This window comes from Salarias fasciatus, chromosome 10 (genome assembly GCF_902148845.1).
Source record: "Salarias fasciatus chromosome 10, fSalaFa1.1, whole genome shotgun sequence".
Lineage (NCBI taxonomy): Eukaryota > Metazoa > Chordata > Actinopteri > Blenniiformes > Blenniidae > Salarias > Salarias fasciatus.
Window position 1 is genome coordinate 7795866 of NC_043754.1, and position 22165 is coordinate 7818030.

Below are 22165 nucleotides of genomic sequence, written 5' to 3' on the forward strand. Positions count from 1 at the left end.
TTTTGGACGGATCCTGAGGCCAAGCTCAATTTAAATCAGCGGTTAAAAACAAATTAAATGTCATTATTTTTCCCCTCATTGCAATCCAGCGTGGACTCATCCCAGTAATTAATAACACGAAAACACCAGTTAAACTCAGACAAACCAAACAACAACAATGTTCACAAAATAATCAAGAGGAGGTCAATTAAATGGGCCTAAATGAAGGATCAATGTGGGTATTAAAGCAGCGGCGGGGATCATAAAGCAGTGGGCAGTCGGAGCAGATAGGAGATGTAAGACTAAAGGCCCTCTGTCACTGCTGGACCAGAAAATCAATACGATGCTGTTGGTCACTGCTGTTGTTTTCCTCTTAACACCTGTGGAACACATGGAAACTCCTTTATCTTAGCCCTGTCCACACCAGCACACAAAACACCGCACAGTATCTGGGTGGCTACCGGCCGGGCGCCTCCACAACCGCGGTGTGGCTGGACCCGGACGCCTCGAGGGAGACGTTACGTTATATTTATCTGCCTTCCCAGTGCACTCGGTAATTGTAAATGGAGATATGTGTCATAATGAAGCCAAGTAGTGTGCACAATCTGGTGACACACTAATTAGAGATGATCTAGGTGAAATGCTAGCCGTGTTAGCATGTGCATAGGTGTCTGTGGGCGATGCACACAGTTTGAGGGAGCAGTCTGACAGCTGCTTTGCCTCAAGCTTAAAGCTAATTTAAGAACAGAATGGCCCAGTAAGTTAAACAGAGAAGGCAGCCGACCCACAGTAACATGATTGTCCGGTTTAACTGATGCACAGCGCTCGGGAAGGGAAATAATCCCCAAATTAATCATCAAAAATAGTAGTCATTATTCCAATGCAGGAACAATAATAAAGGGAATAAACCGAAAACTTGGTTGCAGAGAAGAAGACAATACAAAAACAAATCGTGTCCAGAGGGGCGCAGTTTAAAAAGAGATTTACAGGATAACATTGATTTAACTAGCTCACGTTCCTTGGGCAGGCGCATTCAACGCTGTGGCCCCCCGCCCGCCCCCAGCAAAAAACTGCAATAAGCTTTGTTCTCCACCGAAGGAGAGCCGAAAGAGTCGCACTACCTTGGGCTGGCAGGAAACTCAAAAATACTCAAGCTCCAACAGCAGCCACGGGCCAGTTGCTGCTTTAGCCCAATTTAAATGTGATCAGTGAAAAGAGATGACACCAAAGCTGAGCCTTCCCGCCCTTCACTGTGAGTGAGTTCACATCATGCCGCTGCCTCCGGTTTAGAGGAGAGAGCGCGGGTGCGTCGGTCGACAGTCTCCCATTTTTAGCGCTTCCCAAAGTATCGCTCTCACCCGACGACTCCCAGCTAACATGCTGCACGTCTCGTGTTCTTCGTGTGGGCGAGGTATGAACATCTATACTGGCAACGTGCGAGTCTGACTAATTCATTACCGTCTGTGACGGCGATGTCCAACTGACAAGTAAATCCCTTTCCCTTCATTTGGAGAAAGCCCGGATGGGAGCGAGTTGGTGAAATATTATGTTATCAAAGCCACAAGGGTAGAAATGTTTACAAATTACAATGGAAATATGAATGCCGGGAGGATGCATTACATAGAAATGATAATTATTAAAGATACATCATGGATGAATAATACCGCTTTTGGGATTTGGAGTCTTTTAATAGAAAGTATCATTTATGGGAGGAAAATAAATAACAGAAGTTCCCTGGTACCTTGAAAAAGTTCCTGAGATCAAAAGACTCACAGGAAGTTCGTGTTGTTATGAGCTCTCACAGAAGCATTTGCAAAAGAGGGCAGAATTCATGGAAAATCTAAATTTAAAGGTTAAAGTAACGGGGATACTGTTGCTGCTATTAAACTGAATATACGTCAGAGGGAATATTTGATTCCTTAAATTTTAAGTTTTACATTCTTATTTTTAGTCGATTTGTTGTTTTTTTTACGCTGACCTCTCCTGATAGTCTATTACTATTCTTCACTGTCAAGATTTTTCTTTATTCAATATTACCTGGAGATATTTTAAAGCTGAGGTCTTTACATTCTGAGTTTTTCTAACCAGATTAAATATATTTCTAAACTAGTTCTTCAGTTCTAGCTTCGTGGTAAAATGTCACAGGATTAGATTTTTTGTGTTCCTTTTGTTTCATCCACTGAACCTGAAGCAGGTTTCTGATTACAGAAAGAAGGAAAAAGCACACAGGAAGACCGCGGCCAAAAAACAAAACAAAAAGCAAAGTGTGAGGTTGAAATAAGAAGCTAACTTGAGAAACCACACAACGAGTGGAAGCAGAGAAACAAGGCACAGCTAAAGTAGAGGGAGGTGACATAGCGGATGTGGAGCTGCAGTAATCCCTTTCTTTAAAGCTCCACCATACTGATAGCTGGTGATGATATCTGTGCAGCTGCTGCTAAATGTTATGTTCGACCAGCGTCTCTCAATCCGGGGCCTGCAGCGCCCCTGACCTGAATGTTATAGAGATTCAAATGACTGGGGTATCTGGTAGGAGTCTCTGCCTCACCGCACTGCAGGATCAACAAACAGGGATGTAGAGACGACAGCTTTAACAGTGAGACACAATGTGCTGAAGCTTGGGTGTGAAGAAGCCAGTAACTTCATGTCTAAAGAGACATGAAAGAACAGCCAAACCAGAGGCCTCATTTATCAGCGTGCGCACACAGAGATGCATGCATAATAAATGCATAGGCGCACTTCCAGGCAAAGTATGGGATTCATCAACTTGCATTTGTGCTTGGAACGTGTGTGAATTTAAGCACAAAATCTAGTGGCAGAACAGTGAAACTACAAATGAAAGCATGAAGAGAGTCACAGCAGGCGAAATGCAGCATATGTCCTCTGTTTGCTGTAATTAAAATGCTTAATTCATAATTCCATCCAGATAGAAACAGACATTTTGCATGTAGTGCGAAAAGCTGTAAAAGTAGCTGCGACAGCTGGTTAAAATGTATGTTCAGTACTCAGGGAAGTTTTGCCGAACAATGCGCTCCGCAGGGAAGGAGTTTTCAAAGTGCAGCTGATCTGTTTGATGAGAGCACAGAGCGGCGTCTCAGGAGGGAAATGCTCTGATTTATTTATTTGTCTGTCCGAGGGTTCTACCAGGTTCTGTGAGTTCAGTGATGCACAGAGAAAACCATTTTAAGAAACCCAGATTAAGATGACAACTGTCCGGTGGCAGGATTCTTACTCTCCAAATTGGGGTTTGATTCCTAGGTGGGATGTTTTTTGTTCTTTTGGCAGAACGAATAATGGATTTCTCTCTTGGAATTTTTCAACGCCAAACCACTTTTTTTTTCTGTTGATCTCTCCTCTGAGCATCCGGGCAGCATTTCTCCTTTTGTAGGTTTTCCCAACTTTCAGTATACCAAAGAATGTGTTCTGGTTGGCTTCAGCTTCACTGACAAGGGCTGCAGTTTGAGAAAAGTTCCTCTTTTTCATCTCTTTGACCTAATTATAAAAGGTAAGAAAAAAAAAAATATTTCAAAAGAGACGTGTTGTTTCCATATGTGGTTAATTTGAGGCTTTTCTGACGGTAAATCATCCTGAAGGTGCACGAGCAAGAACAAGTGGGATTTATCAACACTGATTACTGAGCAGTGTGTGTACGACAGGCGGCTTGATAACTGCAGATTTTTTTTTGTACGTTCAAACATTCTAAATTTCATTCATAAGACAGAATTCGGTACCTGTTCTACGCAGGGATTGATAAATGAGGTCCCCAGAGTTCAACTGACATTCAATGCTTGATTATTGTTGGAAATTTCAACAGTGAAAAAAGTGACAAAAACTGCTATAAAAACTTCTACGGTATACTGAAACCTGAGTGTGCTCTTAATCACAGATCTTCTAACGATATTCACATTTTGAGATGTTATTGTTTCCGGCTGTTGGGACAAAGCACAACTCTTGCGGTGCTTGTTAGATGACAAATAAGGCAGAATGATGATAGGTGGACGTGTAATACGTTGAGAGCAATACCATGACGTGAAAGCCTTTGTGCTTAGAGATATGTTCTTTCTACAGTGCTCTATTCATTCCTCCCGTCATCACATCGGTCATGAAGAGCTCTCCACTTACTCCGTGACCTCAGACACTCACGTCTTCCTATTGACCAACCACACGGCACAACAAGGCCTTCTGATTGGCCAAACATGTTGACGTGTAAGCATGGATTCACGATAAAGTGCATGGAAACACAATATTGTGAAGCCATGTAACTGTTACATTTGTGGTTTATCATTAAAGTAATTCATATTTATAACAATAGGTAGATACATGTTGAGTTCAGTCGTCCTGCATATTGGTTAAAATATAATTTAAGTTGTTAACAAGGTGAAGGAATGACCTGCTTCGACCACCTATTCTATTTTTTACAAACTGAGGGTTGTTTTCGGTGTCTGAAAGCATGTGAGAAAATTTAAGAAGTCCTCGTGTTGTTTTTTTTTTACCCCAACCATGACAAAAGAGCGCACGGTGGTAGGAAAAGCCCTCAATTTAGCACTAACTGCTTCAGACAGCCCCGTGAATAAGAAGACCTCCATCAGTTGAACCCTGTGAAGAGAAGACGAGGAAACAACAACACAAAGTCAGATAAAATAACCTGACATTTCACGCTAATTCCTCATGACCAACTCTTGTCTGCGCAAACTGCCCTCGCTCTAATCAAACACACCCCTGCCGGGCGAAATCACGTTAATTTGAACTGTGCGTATGCTTAATTGACCTATTATTGCAATCTGTGTTGTCACAGTAACAAGCGTGAAACTCGTGTCGCTCCTGTCATACAATCAACCAGTCGTGGCTGGAAAATTACATCTAAGCAACTTGAAAAATTAAAGTTGAAGGCGACAATATGCTGAAATATTTTTCAATTTTTCGGGATTTAGATCTTGTTTTCCTAGCAGGTGGTCCCCGCCTATGCTTTCAGACTGTGAGTGTTTGGGTCTTTTTACTCCGCTTTAGTGTCTACTTACAGTGTTTTCAAACTGTGTTACAAATGGGTACTCAGTCACCTGTTTTCCCAAGTGGAAAGTACAAGATCCTGCGAGAGCCGCCGAGGAAAGTGACTGAGAGACACATGTCAGCCACACCTGCTTCGTTCTCACATAAGATCATGTAAGTTCACAGGAAAGAGAGAGAAAGAAAAAAAAACAGGGCTGAATCAGGCACGCTTGGGTAACAACGTGCAACACATTGACACAGTAATTCTCACTGTTAGGCTACAGAAGTGTGCAGTCAGTGAAGGAGGAGGAGGAGGAGGAGGAGGAGGAAGGGGGGCAGCTGCAGTCTGGATACTGCACCAGTGTGGGCAGATAAGGAGGGAGATTTTACTTGGAAGTGCAACAGAAAAAAAAGGGGGAACACTGAGCTGTATTAGTGACACTGAATGATATGCAGATGCAATGTGACAATCGGGCGGCGGCGGACCGGCAGACGATTCGGTTGAAGTCCATGCACGGTGGCAGGAAAAAGGTGGGGATGAAGGAGAAGAGGGCCCGATCGCAGGAGCGTTTAAAACAATTTACAAGAAATAGTGGAATTGAAGCGGCCAGAGGATTCGCTCAGAGGGGCACACTGCCTTTGCCAATTTTGCTCTGACTTTGGCGGACATGAATTTATGTGCTGAGGAATTGCACGGTGTCGCAAGAGCGCTTATAGGAGGAAAGTGTAAGATGAGCAAACATTTTGTTCAAATGAAAATGTGGTTTATGACTTAATGTTAGGAAAGGTCTATTAAAAGACAGGGAAGTTACATTTTTATACCTCCGTATGTTTTAGAGCTAGTGCTACTGTGGATTAACAGAGATTTAGCATGTTTTTTCATCAATAACCAATGAAAACAATATTTTAAGCAGGCAGACACATGTCTTCAGGAGTTTAGGAGTCTGCAGAACAGATCTGAAAACCAACAGTGCTCATCCAAACTATAAAAGATATTAATATTGAACTGTTTTTTGTTTGTTTGTTTGTTTGTTTGTTTCCTGCTGTAAATCTACAAAGTCAATTTTGGAAAAGGTGGTTATGAATAATGAATCCCATTAATCTATACTTTAATAATAAAACAGACGGTCCCTCTACTCTTTAGTTTTACAGGACTGCATCCATAGTTTCCAAAAACATTTTTAAATATCAAATGATCCGAGCACTGGATAGATTTTTTTTTTCCTCAATGGACTTTTAAATGAGCTTTAGTTCAAATTGTATGTTTACGTGTGGCTTTTCCCATGGTCAGCAGGGTAGCTTGTTTCCACAGGTAATGGTGATTTACTTTTTCTCCTACAGAATCGTGTCTCTTCTTAATTACAATTCTGCCTGAGTGACCAAACTCAAGGCTACGCAACATGAACAGCATCTGAAGCAGAATAAAAACAAAACACCAAGAATGATAACTGTCTAATAATGACCTTCTTGCATATTTTCTGTGTACAGATATGGTGATGTTTTTGGTCTATTTCATAGACTTATCTTCTATAACATTTGCTGTAAAATAAGACATTGAATATACAGCAGAGGTTAGATGTCAGATGTCTTTAGGTTATTCTTTACATCACTGACATGTTTTTCTGCCTCCTTTCGTGATTTAACGTCTGTTTATCTGCATGGACACCGCATCCATTTGCTTTGCATGTTGCTGTTTGCCGAGTTTGTGTCCTTCACCGCGGCTGAAACCCGGCTCCCTAACTGAGCTGTGGTAATGCGTCGTTGTCCAGCTGTGTTCTGAGTATCCAAACAAATTAATAATTTAAATGTTTTCACAGAGGCTGGGATAACCTGCATAGCGTTGGGCGACATACCACCACTTTACCCGCTGAAAATAAACCAGAGGAGCTCTATATGTGTGTAAATGCAAAACGAGCATGGGGATCCCACGCATAACAAATTCACTTTTATTCAGTTTTCGTCATTTGTTTGCTCAAGAGGGAGAAAAAAGGTCCAACTACGAGAAAACGACCTTATGTTGTGAAACACTGTTGTACAAAAGGAAGATTGCTGACAGGCAGAATAGTATTGATCCATCCAGCTTCGATATCACTCTATCAGCTTCTTGTTTATGCATTTCACATCAAGGGCTGAAACAGTGGAATATCTTCTTCTGACTCTGCCTCCCGAATCGCTGCATCCACGAACCTTCATCTTCTCCTCCGGCCTGACAGCTCCATCCTAAGGATCCTTTTCTCTCCACATCTATCACTCCTCCAACATACATGACCAAACCGTGTCAACCTCGTCTCTGTGACTTTCCCACCGCTGTCTAATAATTTATGATCCCGTCCATTCTGGGCACTCCAAGTGAAAACCTCAACATCCTTCGCCTTGCTGCATCCAGCTCAGCCTCCTCTTCTTCAGTGTGCAGATCAAAACTGCAGTATTTGTAATCCTAATAATAGGGTAATAAATAATAGGATTTAATAAGACATAGACCCATAAAGTAACTACTCATCTGCTGAAGTCTGAAGGAAGTTGTATGCCGAGTTTTCCGTCACTGTGTTCAAGACAAATAATTTGATTTTCCAAAAACATCAATCGGAAAACTCGAGCAGGGACAGAACCACTGAAAATGCAAATTTCTGTGGACACATCCCAAGGTGTCACTTTGTGAAAAAGCTCTGCCTCCGTCATTGAGTATGTAGGAGCCATTTACCATTCTAGTATTTGACCTCTAGGGGGAGCAGGATGAGGAAGGCATATTCGGAGCACACAGGGGATTGGCTTCAGGTGTGCGAGAGAGGGACAGCACAAAGTCTTTTGACCGTGTTTGTTGGCGTGTTGAATCATGTTTCTGCTGCTGTGGGTAAAAGAAACCGTATGAGTGAGCTCTCCTGCTCAAACTTTGCATTTGTAAACTGAGGATTTATACGCACACAGGAAAATAAATGGGTCGCCACAACCAAAAAGAGAAAGGGTGTGGAATATTGACTGACTGACTCGTCGTGGACACGCGTCCAAAACAGTTCTCCCTCTCCACCCTCAGAAGGAACCCAAAGTGTATCAGCCCAGACTGGAAATGGGCTGTACAGTGTGAATGGTTCAAAATGCAACTCCCCTCGGAGCTCAGACTCAAAACGCACATGCACACCACAGTCGTTGTAAATACTTCTTCTGCTCATGTGTGAATAGCAATGGCAGCGTCCAGAGTGGCGTGACTCCCAGTCCATTTTCTCCTGGGGCTTGATAGCTTTATAGTCATGCATAATAGCAATCCAGCTTTATCGTCTCTTCATGTACTTGCCATAGTTAATGTTAACATATTGTTTCCTGCAAAAAATTACCAACAGCATCGACTAGTCGCCCTGAAAACTTCACTGTTTCCAGCATTTTTGCCTTTTTTGTAGAAACGGACGTTTTCAAAACGTTATCGAGGAAACTCGAAACATTTCTGTAGCAAAAATGCAGAAATTATACATTTTCACCTGAATCAGTGTTGTCTAAACAAGGCCTAAAACAATACCCAGAGTACTCAGAAAAACTGACAGGTAGAACATGAATACCTCATTTGCACAGTTTCAAGGAAGGACTCACACTAGCAGACTTGCTGTGCAGTGAAAGTACAAACAAGTCTATTGAAAGCTTCCAACTGGATTTAATTACTGAAAATTTTCAGTATTTAGTGGTGGTAAATTACTACACCATCTAGTCTGCTCTCAACTCACATATAATGGAAGTTTGCTGATTAGTTTCTGAGAGTCTTAGTTTTTTCTTCTGATTAACAAACCCAAGATTAGTGTGGCTCAAGATCCCATCTTGTGGTACAAAATGGTATTGCATTGTAACTTTTCTTTCTCCCTTTCTTTGTGATTGTTGTAAATATTATTCTTACTTTTGAAGGATTATAGATTATAGAAACTGACAGCTATGCTGAAACTCTCGAGCAAATTATGCAAATAAGATGCAGAAATTGATTATTAATCTTTACATACAGATTAAAAGACCCCGGTTTTCTCACTAGGTGCAATCCTACTGAGTAATTTCCTATCAAACAGCGATATAAACATTCATCAAAACAGACATCTGCGATCATTTCATCACTCTAAATACCATCAACTTAACTCTAACTTGAACAAGCATGAGCTTGGGCCCACCATGTTAAACAAGTGTGGTTCACTCTTACAGGTTCCAGGAATCTGGAGGCAGCTAACAAAAGCAAATGGCAACTATGTTACCAGAGTGGCCAAACATTGTTTCTAATCAACACTTCAGACAATGAGCTGCCTTCGGACATCACGATCTGATTTCATGTCGCACATCGCACAAGTAGGTTTTCACACGCCAGCAGGAGGCTACCTTGCAGGGGAGTTCGTGTGCAGCCTGTCGCCGGTGACTCTTCTTCTAAAAACTGACTCTGCCTCTTCTACTTTCGAAACTGCATTTGCAAAAAGATGCAAAGTGATATGGAGGGAATAAAGCCAAACAAAAACTGTTATCTTGTTTTGTTAATGCTTTTTTTTTTTTATGAGAAAGTGCTGTCGGTGCTAAATTCAGGGTGATTTACATTGTGTTTCCTCTGGCTTTCTTACAACACTGTGCTTGGCAATTTGTCTGCTTTTATTGCTGTAACATGATGTACATCTTATCCTCGAACATAGAGGCACTCATATGCTCACTCATACTGGATGGGAGATCTTGAAGGAAATTTCTAATTTTGCAGAATTGTCCAGTGTTGATGCTCCTGTCTGGCAACAGCATCAGTAATCAGAAAAACCAATTGGTGAATCCTCATAAGAAGCACATTCATCTTTTGATCTCCAGGAAAGAATTATCATATGTTTTACATTTATATTTCATGAAGATCTGTAGCCAGGGGAATACTACTTAAGATGCAACACATACTATAGATCAACTGTTATTACACTGTGGCATGAATCAATAGATATATGCAGGACAAATCAATACAATAATAATTTGTCTCTAGCCATAATAAAGGCCATTATAACCTCATGTAATATGGTCGGGGACAATGCACACAAAAGGATGAGGCAGACACCGCTGCAGGAGAGAGGTCCAATCGTGTATGGAAACCTAAGAAAGTGTGGGAGAGCAGGTGCACCATGTTTAACCACAAACACTAATAATAATGAGCAATGCAATAATGTACGAGTCATACAGCCAGGATGCTTCGTCCAGCCACAGGAGGACGGGGGAAAGGTAATGACACACCCTCATTACCTTTCACAAGGGAAACTTTGATTCATCGCTCATTTTAGTCAAAGCCATTTCTGCTGTGGGCCACGTACACTTGAGTCAGATCAGTAAATGACGGCATAATTATCCATAAATAACCACCACCCAAAATGCTTCCCTTGGTTTGAGAGAAAAGAATTACTATATTACAAAGCAAATAAAGCACTGACCATTGTGGATGACTTTTTTTCATCCTGAAATTTTTGCATGCTCCTAAACAATTGGGTGTTTTCTGTTATAGCTGATGTAACTTGTTACACTGCATGAGCAGTCTCACTGTTTACATCAAGGGCTTCAAACACATGTTAGTACCAGGAGCCACACACAGCCCAATTTCTTCTTTAGTGGAACGGACTGGTAAAATAGGGCCTTAAACACCTTTAAATTTAAACTTTACTGTTTTTCTTTGTAATTTTTTTCTTTGTTTGCTGATAATGAGGTGGGGGTCTTTAATGGCAGCATCACTGATATCTCAGCTCAGGTCTTAGTGTTGTGTCATGTTGAATTCAGTAGTTTTAAGAAGTTTGGTGACCACATTGGAGCCTGATGTGTTTTCTGGCTTTGGCCCATGGGCCTTATGTTTGACACCCCTGCTTTTCATGATTTGTAACATTAACTGGAAACTATTCAAGGTGCACACATGGCAGAGCGAGGAAATGGTGCATGCACAACCTTAGGCTTGAGTCGCAGTCACCTTCTATTCAAAGCTCTGAGATAAGCTCAATAAAAGACACGGGTTGTAATTTAGATTGTGCCACTAATGCTGGACAGTTTATCAAACTACAAACTCAAAGGACAAAGACTCTGAGGCTCACCAAAGTTTGATTATGTGTCTGACAATTTGTTTGCGTAAACCCTTCTCCAAATATAAATCATCCCTAAATTAAATATCTGACAGACCAAATGGATCGTATTGTGTGAAATATTTTGATAAAATGTAGACGGCAATTAATAGCAGCAGCGATTTTCTTTTTGAGATGGCACTAAAACCTTCACAGTGAAACCAGACATTGTGCAACCTCAATTAGCCTGACAGCTGAATATTAAGACGTTATATTATAACAGCACTGGAGGAATTGTTGGTAAATTATCATAATGAGGTTTGCTGCACCTTTTAGACACGGACATTGTTCTTGCGTGAAGAAATGCAGCTCTTGATCATTACCACATCTCCCAGAATCAACTCCCAGTTTAAAACAATTAGCAGTTCTTGTAATCTTACAAAATTATAGCCCAGTACTGAGAACATTCTTTTCTTGTCTGCAGCTAACAGCTCGTATGATGCCCAGGCTCTCCTGTACAACCTTCAAATGCAGAGTTTCTTTTTCTTTTTTTTTTTTTTTTCCAGACAGAGTGCATCTGGACATCTGCTTTCAATAAATGGACCCGAATCCTTTAATGTGAGAGTCTGAATGAACCGCATGACATTTTGCCAGCGCACTGGAAAGTGTAGTAGTTTTCACAGTCCAGGTTAACTCGCTGGCTGAGTTCACATGAACTCACTTCACCAGTCTTTCAAACAAGACTTGAAATCTTTCAAATAGAGAGCTGCTTTAACAGCGTGACGGTCAACTCTGGCACTGAGTGCTATTCGAGCCCCCATGCTGTGATGAGAGATATTTTTTGGAAATATTTATCACTAATTCCTTGTCTCACAATTAACTATGTTGATATTTATTCATTCGTGTTTGATAAATTAAATAAGAAATTAAATTAGAGCTTCCTTTTTTTAATATTCATATATATTCTCCTTCATTATAGTTCTTAAATAAACCTTTCAGAATGTTAAATACTATAACTTTCAAACGAGAAATCTTCAGCAGTATATTTTCTTATAATTTAACTGCTTTAAAAGAAATTTATTATAGTTTGATGGCACTGAAGAGTAAAAATGTCCCATTAAATAAAATGCACAAATGATAACAATCCAAAACTCATTATAGTGCAATAACTTGTATAATCACCTTTTTTTTTTTCTTCCTTTGTTAGTATTGAGACCGATTTAGCTCTGGCTAACTTTGACATGCAAATGTGTGCGACTGATAATCTGCAAGCCACCTTAACACAGACAGTTCCAAATGAGATGAGCCGTGTAGCACAGTTCCATTAACTTTAACCTCTTTGTCTGAAGTGTGAAGTGTTTCACAAAAAGAAAAAAAAAAACACTCTGCAGACCGCGGCAAGATAGGAGCCGACGGTACGAAACATGAATAAATTATAGGAAGTCATTACTGTCCTGTTGGCTAACTAGCTTGTTAACTGAAACGAAGGACAAGATTAGACAGCATTTTTTACTTTCACAGATAAAATACAAGGAGGGTCATTAAAACTGTAGTGACTACTAGTGTGAATCTGGGCGACTAACAGTTTGCCTGATTAAAATATTGCATCAGTTCAATATTACTGTGGACTTCAACACACTGTCACCAGAGACAATGGAGCACACCTTATTCATCTGTCTTTATTTACAATTCTGTGTCTGCTTCCTCAATAAATCTGAGATTTCATTCATCTGTGGAGCACAGACCGACAGGCAGCGATGAAGCAGACTCTTGGGTTCTACAAAATCATCGTTCTACATAAATATATGACAAAAAATGACCATTCCTCATTACTGTTGTGTGAAAGTGATTTACATCTATTCTGGATGGGTGGGTGTGTGAATGGATGAATAAGTGGGCGGGTTCGTGAATGGCTAACTGAATGGATGATTCCGTACAGGAATGGGTGAAGGTGACCGAATGATTGGGTGAATTACTGGGCGAACAGGTGGGTGAGTGAATGGATGAATGGGTTGGTGAAGTAGATGAATAGGTGGGGGAATAAATAGATCTAGGTGACTGAATGGTTGGGCAGGTGAGTGAATGGATCAAATGATCGGACATTTTTCACGAATTTAAGACGCAATAGACGATGAATAACAGGAGCTTGAGGCACAATCTTAAAAAAAAAATTCAGGATTAGACACCAGTTCGCTACTATTTACATGTTGAGAGAACAAGAGCTCACAATTAAAGCTGTTTGAAGGAATGTGCTCAGAAACAGCGCGTGAGCAGCAGCTCTGGTATTCTGTTCGTCTTCACACAGGCAAAATGTTCATCTGTTGTAAAACTTTTAAAGACACTCTAAAAGTTACAAGAATATAGCACAAACTATAAAGCAAATACAGTTTTACAGCCAGACAGTAAAGAGCGGAAGAACTACAAACTATTACACAAGGCTTCTGCCATCAATGGCACATGGGCAACAAGATCTTGGAGGAAGGGTTCTTCATCCAGTTAATTAAAGGTTAAGTGCAGCACAGTTTTAGTTGAATTACCAAACACTTTAATTAAACCAAAACACCAAAAAAGGCTTCAACTTTTTGCATTAAAGTATGTTTCACAGGTTTTCTATTTCCACTGACATGCCCAGAATCAAACTTTATAGATTTTTCTTGGCAAATGTTTTGAATGTTTAATTCAAATCCAAGACAGAATAATCCTCCAGATCTGATGTTGTTTCTGAAGTGTATCCTCGACTTTGAACAAAAACATGTTTTCATGCGTGACATTCTGTTACCTACTATAAATGCTTCGTTTTTTTGCACCTTTCCAATGGTGTGATTTTTCGAAAATGAACACAAAATGTCCACCATTCCCAATCACAACCTGAATTTTAAAAGGCAACAGTATTATTCAGTGCTCATCAATGTTTGATCATAAATACAATCCGTCTGAAAATGCTGCTGGATCACATTTTCCAACATTTTAGAATCAGCCACATTCCCCTCAATTAATCATTTGATAATGTTTCCAGATAATAAAAATGGTTTTTCAGTCCATGTGTGCAAATCTGGCTTGTTCCCTTTTGTTTTTATCTCTATTTCAGTTAGGCTGGACTCACACCACTTGCTTTACAACCAAATCTCACATTTGTTTCCCCAGCAGTAAAAGCCATCTCTTGTAGTGCAACTCAATAAATCTAGTATTTTGGGAGGGCAAGTATAATATTATCATCTAAAAACAGAATTCGGGGCACCTGGATGAATAGAAAATGAGCTGTAACTCTGCGATGCAGACGGCATGTCAAACTGCCTGTGTGTACCATTCATGTCAGCTCTGCCCACACCATTCTAAAAGAGCACCAGCTCCTTCACATAATAAGTGAAGTTCATTGACGCAGTGCCACTGTGTGAAATAAACTGGGGTTTTTTTCTTTGTTTTTTTTTTTTTTTTTTTTGTTGCTGGTGTTTTTATCAAAGAGTACATGCCATGTCTGAATGCCAGCTCGGCATCTGCATCAGTGCCCAAAGAAATATCAGAGAATTAAATGTTACAGCTGCTTAATGGATCATGTCTGATGAATTGAAGGGTGGAGGTTTGTGATTGGGGAAAGGTCACGTGGCTCGTTTTAATGGGCCTGTGCCTCTGCTGCTAATAAAAGACACATTAAATGACCAGATATTTTTAATGGGGTTTGGTGTGATATTCTTTCCCGGACTGCACAAGACATGATGGCACTTATCCTGGCTCATCTTATGGATGACTGTTATGTGATATTGTTCCGAGGAGGTTACGCAAGACGGTTACCATGGCATTTGCACGGGCGCTTCTCCTGCTTTGCTTTGCTCACGGATAATGGGTCAGGTCAAGCTATTCCAATGCTTTTCTCCCTCCGTGGTCTTGACGTGACTGAGAGCTGGGTCATTTCAACCTCTCCCGCCTCTGACTTGACACCTTCACGTGGAAATTAAAATCTCGAAGCCTCCGTCACACGCCGCCTTCCACCGTCAAACCAGCACACTCTCAGTGTTGAAGGCGGTAAAAATAAAGCTGGTCCTGCGGTGAGCCAATCGATTAACGGCCCTGAGCTGATCAGCCTTAAAATGATGATCACCTGCTTAAAATAGTGTATAGATCCCGACACAATGACGCGTGGACTCCACAAGATCGGATCACAGGGACTTTCCTTACGAGGAGTGCTTTAATAGACATCGACCACTTGCTGCCTGAGAGATGTAGCTGAGAAATGTTTTGACTCAGTGGTACATAAATCCTAATGTTTTCCCATTTCTTGAGGAAGAAAACCTTTGCCTGTTGCCTAATACTTCCCTCCCACGAACAGGTGCCGCGATAAAGAGACATTCGGTGTTTTTTTTTTTCCTTCACCTGTCAGCGGTCGTAATGTTATGGCTGATCAGTGTATAAGACAACAAGGGATGATTTTCATGCTGCTTTGTGCTGATGATAATTGCAAAAAATTGAAAAATCACAACATGGTGTACAACTGGAATTACCGCCTCGCGGTTGTTTGCCTCCGTCGGCTCGTCAAGAAAGTGGCGTCGGTCCGCACGAGACGATGACTTTAAAATGAGGCTTCAAATAGGAATGCTGTAACAAGGGAAGCTGTAAAGTCTAAATGTTTGACACTGAGTTTTATTTATGTCAATTTTTTAGTACTTGTGCAGTGTCAATGTACAGTAGATAATTAGCCACACACACAAACGGATATCACTGTCAAGCAAAGGCAAAGATCATTGAAAGCAAGATGAAAAGATCCTTTTGTTCGTAAACAGGGTGAGAAACAGTGAAGTGGACCTTTAAACTTGACTTTTGGAAAGGGTTAACCTAACCTAACCCTACCATCATTTAATCCTTCCAGATATCAGTTTCAGAATGAATGTATGCCTTCTTGAATCTTGGCCACAAGAAAGTTTTGCGAGATAATAGTGACCTTTAAATGCCAATCTCATTAGCTCAACCTCTAATTTGGCCGAGTCATTAACATACATGAGATGAGCATGAGATTAGAAACATTCATCCATCCGTCTTCTAGACACATATTATCCCTCTTTTGAGTAGAGAGACATTTGAAACTATGCTCAACAATAAAAACAATAATACAGTCTTACTCAGGGGTGTCAAATATAAGGATCATGGGACAAAACCATCTTGTTTGACATCCGTGATCTAGCCCACTCTCATGATAAACTACTTTACCTCAACAATACATAAGTATACTTCATTATTGCCTCCAAAATCTCAGCCAAATTTGAAACTAATGTCCTTGTAAAGGCAGAACTTATGGCAGAGCTAATCGAGCACAACAGCCTGGACAAGTGTACCTAATAAAGTGGCGTGTGAGTGTGTGTACAAACAGACAAACTGAAAATGTAACACTCCAAGCCATGTGTGCCACTGACACCAAAGTATAAAATTTCACGGTGACACTACAGGTAACATCTAATCCTTAAATCCAACTTCTCGGTCCATCAGAAACCACAGATTTTAGAAGAATGTTCTTGATACATCTCCGAGGGCTCGGGTCAGGCCCACACTACAACGTCGCTAAGTGCACGAGGGCTCTCTCCTGGACTTTTCTGACTCTTGCCACACACTCTCCATGAGTGTCCAGTCCTGCAGACCCTCGTTTCAGAGTGCTGTGCCGAAAATGCATACAAACAGAAGTGACAGCGGAAAGCTCGAGACATCAGTTGAAATACTGACCAGCGGACGGTCCGCCACTTCACACAGCACCATCAAATACGTAGAACTTTCACTTTCCGTGCTGTGCATATCCCTGCTCATCCTGCACCAATTACATCAGTTAAATTGCGTGTGCTTCAATGCCCTGGCCATTGAGTGCACATCGAGATCAGGACAGCATAATACCTCATGAGTTGGCTGTCATTAGGGAAGTTTCTAACAAAGATGGACTCGGAAATGTTCTTTCTAATGATTCAACATTTCCCAGCTTAAAATATCACGTTGACTTCACCTGTGATGGCTGAAAAGATAACGTTTGGCCAGGAACAGAACTCTCTCCCTCATCCACAGTTCTTCTGCTCAAATCGTAAGGCAAAGGCACTTTGAGTGCAAGTAGATTAAAGGAGAATGTACTGTATGATTATGTGAGAATGCGTTACATTTTTTTTTTTTGCACATTTCAAAGTGTGAAAGCATCATTGTGGAGAAACCAGTCGTTCATTAGCACTTATTTATTCTGAGTGGCCAATTGACGTAGTGGCAGCATAATGACACTGTACAGCCAGAGATGCTTTTAGTTTTTAAAATCATTTAAATGTTTTTTTTTATTTTATTTTTGTACATATGCCTCGAAGATAAGACAAGACAGTCTGGTAGCAGCAGGAAACATAATGATCACAAAAAACTGTTATCCACCCACATGCTGCTCTATAGTATCTCCTCAAGGTTAAACACATAATTATTTCAAGGGTGATTTCCACATCAAAGTTTATTGTGAATGCGCAATCCTTAGGAAAGACTAAAATCTTAAATTATATGCGTTTCATAACTGAATGACTTCACATGGAACTGAACAGCAAATCAAAGCAAGGATTTTTTTTTTCTTTTCGAGAGGTGCATTATAAGTTAACGGTGGAAACAAATGTACTCGAGCCGAAGTAAAACCTGCAGACTCAAATGGCTGGAAATGAACTATACTCTCAGCTGGCTTTCATAAATCAATGTGCATTCATGCTCACTTTTGTGTGAAGTGAAAGAAACAAAGGATGCTTCAATCCACCGCTGCTTACCTAAATCTTCGACGCTGCCGTCGATGGTTATGATTGTTTTATGCTAGCAGTTTTGGAATGAAGCGCACCAGTTAGCCTGAAGGGTCAGGGAGCTGACCAGCTGCTGCAATTTATATAAGACCGATTGTTTTCTAATATAAGGGGGGAATTCACAATGTTGGGTCAACGTGGACGGTACTGCGGTTTTCTGGTTCTGTATATACGACATAACTTAGCAAATTTAGATATTTTCACCTGAAACTGTCTACAAACTGCATCAAGAAAATTTCATTCAGTGTTTTCATAGTAGCTTCCTGAAGCTCCATGAAACTTCCCACTTTCCCAGTAGGAAGTGGCCCAACCTCACAGCATTCAGGTCTATTTTTCCCCACAAAGAAGGTTGTTTTACCCCACTTCCTGGTTACATATTAACAAATTCAACTACCAATACGTACGGCACTGGAAGACAATGAGTTCAATCCAGTGGTTTTCAACCTGAGGGTGGGTCCTCATCAGGCAAACAGGTCTTTCTTCTTTGCAGTTTCAATTATCAATTGAATAAGGTTTAATTTACAGCTATTCACTTCAGTCCTCATTCATTGGTAAATGTTAAAACGTGGCTGGTCGAAAAAGGAGGAGTTTTGTGGTCCTCGTCAATGCTGTGTTAATGAGAGGGAAGAAAACAAAATCCACATTTATGAACCAGTTTTCTCTAAGTTTCTGTAATATGACACCACATGAGAGGTTTTAAAGAAAAATCACAACTTAGTGAGGCTCATAAATCCTCAGACTACCATCTCGTATATATTGTGGGCTTGCAGAATATAAAAATAGTTGGAAACCACCAGCTAAATCAGTTGCATTTTCACTGCTGTGTGTTAAATGCCATTAAATTAAAAAGAAATAAGTATATTGAAGTAAATGGGGCTGTGTATATGGGGCTGTGCAGTGATGTAGTGGATAGCAGTGTGTGTGTGTGTGTGTGTGTGTGTGTGTGTGTGTGTGTGTGTGTGTGTGTGTGTGTGTGTGTGTGTGTCTATGAGAGAGCAACTCCAGCACTGTGAATAAAGCAGTAGGTATGTATTGATATATGTATACTGAGACTTTGCACCACTGAGCTTGAATTAGGAAAATTGTATAGTTTTCTTTTCTTGCTTGAAACCACATTAATTAAAAACACCTTTCAATATCGAATTGCCACCAATAACAATAACAATGCTGTGTGACAGAGGCAGCTATCAAAAACAAACACATCAACAATCACCAACTGGACATCCACCAGTTTCTGTACAAAAGCCGTGGTTTCATGAGTGGGAAGAGAATATCACACCGAACACTCCTGGACACTCACCCACATATCACCCAAACATACTTCATTAAACATTAAGACTCAACACGGTTTGTTCTGGGTTGTAAGTCTCAACCTTATGTTGTCATCCAATCCATTAAGCAGCCATTCCTTCTTTTACCTTCCATTTATCTTCACTTAACTTATATTTTCTCTCTAAAAACCAACTGACACTGTGCTGCCCACAATATTAGCTCCACTGGCCTTGTGACTGTAGTTTATTGGCTACAGTGTTCGGGGAAAACGGTGGCTTATTGGAGATGAAAAAAGTAGCTTGAAAGCCTCTTTTGTAAAAGTTGAAGCACATGTATCACCACCTATTTGATTACAGAAGTTTAAACACGATTTCCACAAAGGTGGACACAAACTGGATCAAATCCGAGAATAAATTAGCTTGAAATGCAAAAAGGTCTTAGATATTCCCAAGAGATGCTTTTAATGTGAGGACCTGGGTGTATTTGTGCCAATTCCCTTCTGAAAGCCATGTAATTTTCTTCACTATGTAATGAGCCATTTTAGATGAAAATGCATTGCAGTAGGCAAATACATGGCGCAAAAGAAGCCCATGCAAGTACCTCCTTTACTCAACCGTGTTCTGCTGTATTTGCTCAAATGCCAGCTCGTCCAACACCGCACCAACAAGACTGATACAAATTCCAACAAAAAGTCTACAAAAGCTCTTTATTGGATTTCTGATAGATTTTAAATGTCACTTCTCTGCAGCTACAGGCACCACATCTCATATATTTGTTGCCTTAAAAAAAAAAAAAAAAAAAAAAAAAAAAAAAAGGAAAATATATACCATTTCTCATCCATGACCTGTCAGAACAGAGGTCCTGTTGTCTGCCATTAACTGAGCACTGCTCCAACCAGCACTGAATATTAATGGAGCCTTCCCTGGATCATCAGTGTGTGTGCATTTAATTCACAATCCTATCTGCATCTTCCAGGGCACGGGCTTTGTGAGGCTGTGTGTGTGCATATGCGTGTGTGTGAGGCTGTGTGTGTGTGTGTGTGTGTGTGTGTGTGTTGTGAGTTTGTTCATTAGAGAGGACATCTTCTGAGTTCAAGGCCCGTCACACACTCCGCTTGAGATTAGTTATATTGCAGCGCACGGACATGTGTGTCTAATTAAGCCGTCGTCAATAAGTGTAATAAAAAAAGGGGGCATTATCAAAACAATCTATACCTTGACAAGCGAGGCAAATGGTGGGGGCGACAGAGGAGAGCAGCAGGTCTGATTGACGGTCTACATGATGAGCTGATTTCCAATTAAATCACACTAATGTGTTCTCGTTAGCGGGCACCGTGCAAAACCAATGAATGCTGATGTCGGACACGCGCACACACACACACACGCACACACGCGCGCACGCAGACTGATCATGTTTGAGATGTGATGGCTTATCAACAGGCAAGGCCAATCGAAGGGCTCCCGCTGCAAGGAAGAAAATATGTCCTATAGCAACGAAGTGGCAGAAGGATTTACATTGAAATCTCATCCTCGCCGACTGTGACAGTGCGTCAAGATGGGCAACGTGCGCAATGTGCGAAGTCACCAAATATTGCGCACACGCAGAGCCCATGATGGACTTGGGGGGTGGGTGGGAAAAAAAAAAAAGCACTAGTCACGTTTTGGAGGTGGTGATGGTAAACATATGGCTTACCTAAAAAGACGCGATGCGAGCACCGGAATTAAGATGATGACGATGGTGACGGCCGTCCATCCAAACACGATTCTTCTCTTCTATCCTCTGTCGGCGTGCCGGATAATCTTTTTTTTTTTTTTTTTAACTAGGCCATTTCTTCCCGGATCGCAATTATTTCTCAGGAGGGCAACGCGTCGCAGGCTCGCGCACATCAGTACACCTTCTCGGTGTCCGTCTTTCTCCGGCTTTTCCAAAAAAAGCACACCTCATACTGCCTCCCTCCTCCTCCTCCTCTCATCCCTCTCTGACAACACCCCTGCTCTGTTTCCTTATCCTCAGATATTTGACTTTTATGAGGCTGAGATGCGGTACGGTTCAAACAGGGGGATGGAGAGACGGAGAGGTGGGGGGGCGAAGAAGCACTCACAGTAAAATAAATGCGTAACGCTATAGCGTCAGGACTGTGCGCGTTGCTTCAGAAGTCAACGCGGCGATCTGTCCTCTTTTCCCCGTTTGCCCATGCTGACGGTAATCCACGGTGTCTGCCCCCGCTGCACAGACAGTCTTTTTTTTCAAAGAAAACACGGGACTAAAATGTGAAATAGCGTCTGTAAAGACACCCCACGAAATCAGGTGTCCAATCTCTTCTTTGCGCGCTTGCGTGGACTCTCTCCCTCTCTCTCTCTCTCTCTTTCTGCTCCCTCTCTCTCTCTCCTGGTTTCAATGAATGTCTGAGGCTCTGAGCTGGAGAATCTTCCGTTTAGCCTTCATGGTTTGAGAACAGCAGCAACATTACATGCTGTAAATATTCGGATGATGCAGTGAGATTATTTTGGAGCCTGGTGTCTGCGCGCTCCTCGGGAAGATGCCACAGTCTCTCTCTCTCTCTCTCTCTCTCTCTCTCTCTCTCTCTCTCTCTCTCTCTCTCTCTCTCTCTCTCTCTCTCTCTCTCTCTCTCTCTCTCTCTCTCTCTCTCTCTCTCTCTCTCTCTCTCTCTCAGTGCAGTCTCATCCTCTCTCTCTTTACAGGGACACCGTTTGCAATGTTTCAATCTCACAGCCAGTTGTCATGACGAACATTAGCGGTGCGTAAATCACCGGACGAGCTAGATCTGCATTTGAAACGCGCAGGCACGCTTTGATTGTTGTTTGATTTTTTTTTTTTTTTTAGGTGAGGATCTGCACCATGCTGACGTCAGATTTTTGTTTTGATTTTTTTTTTCTCTTTTTTTTAGGCGCCAGGCATATGTACACCTCAAAGTGAGAGGTTTCACCTGATCCAAAAAACACACCCCTGAAACCAAAAACATGATGATTTAGCACACTTCATCAATTTCTTGACGGTACTTGGTGTTTGTTTTTTCTTTAAAGGGAATTATCTCTTCAGTTTGTACATTTTTTGATTCATTCTGCCTGAGTTTGGCCACATGGGGGCAGCAAAAGCAAGCAT

At 41.2% G+C, this 22165-nt stretch overlaps 1 protein-coding gene across 1 annotated transcript in view; it reads right to left on the reverse strand.

Annotated features, from left to right (window-relative positions):
* LOC115396095 (neuroligin-2-like) overlaps positions 1–21534 on the reverse strand; it is a 75106-nt gene extending 53572 nt beyond the window's left edge. The window contains exon 1 of the mRNA XM_030101862.1: positions 20735–21534. The gene's annotated coding sequence lies outside the window, so the exon portion shown is untranslated. The remainder of the gene's footprint in view (positions 1–20734) is intronic.
* Positions 21535–22165: the final 631 nt, after the last annotated feature.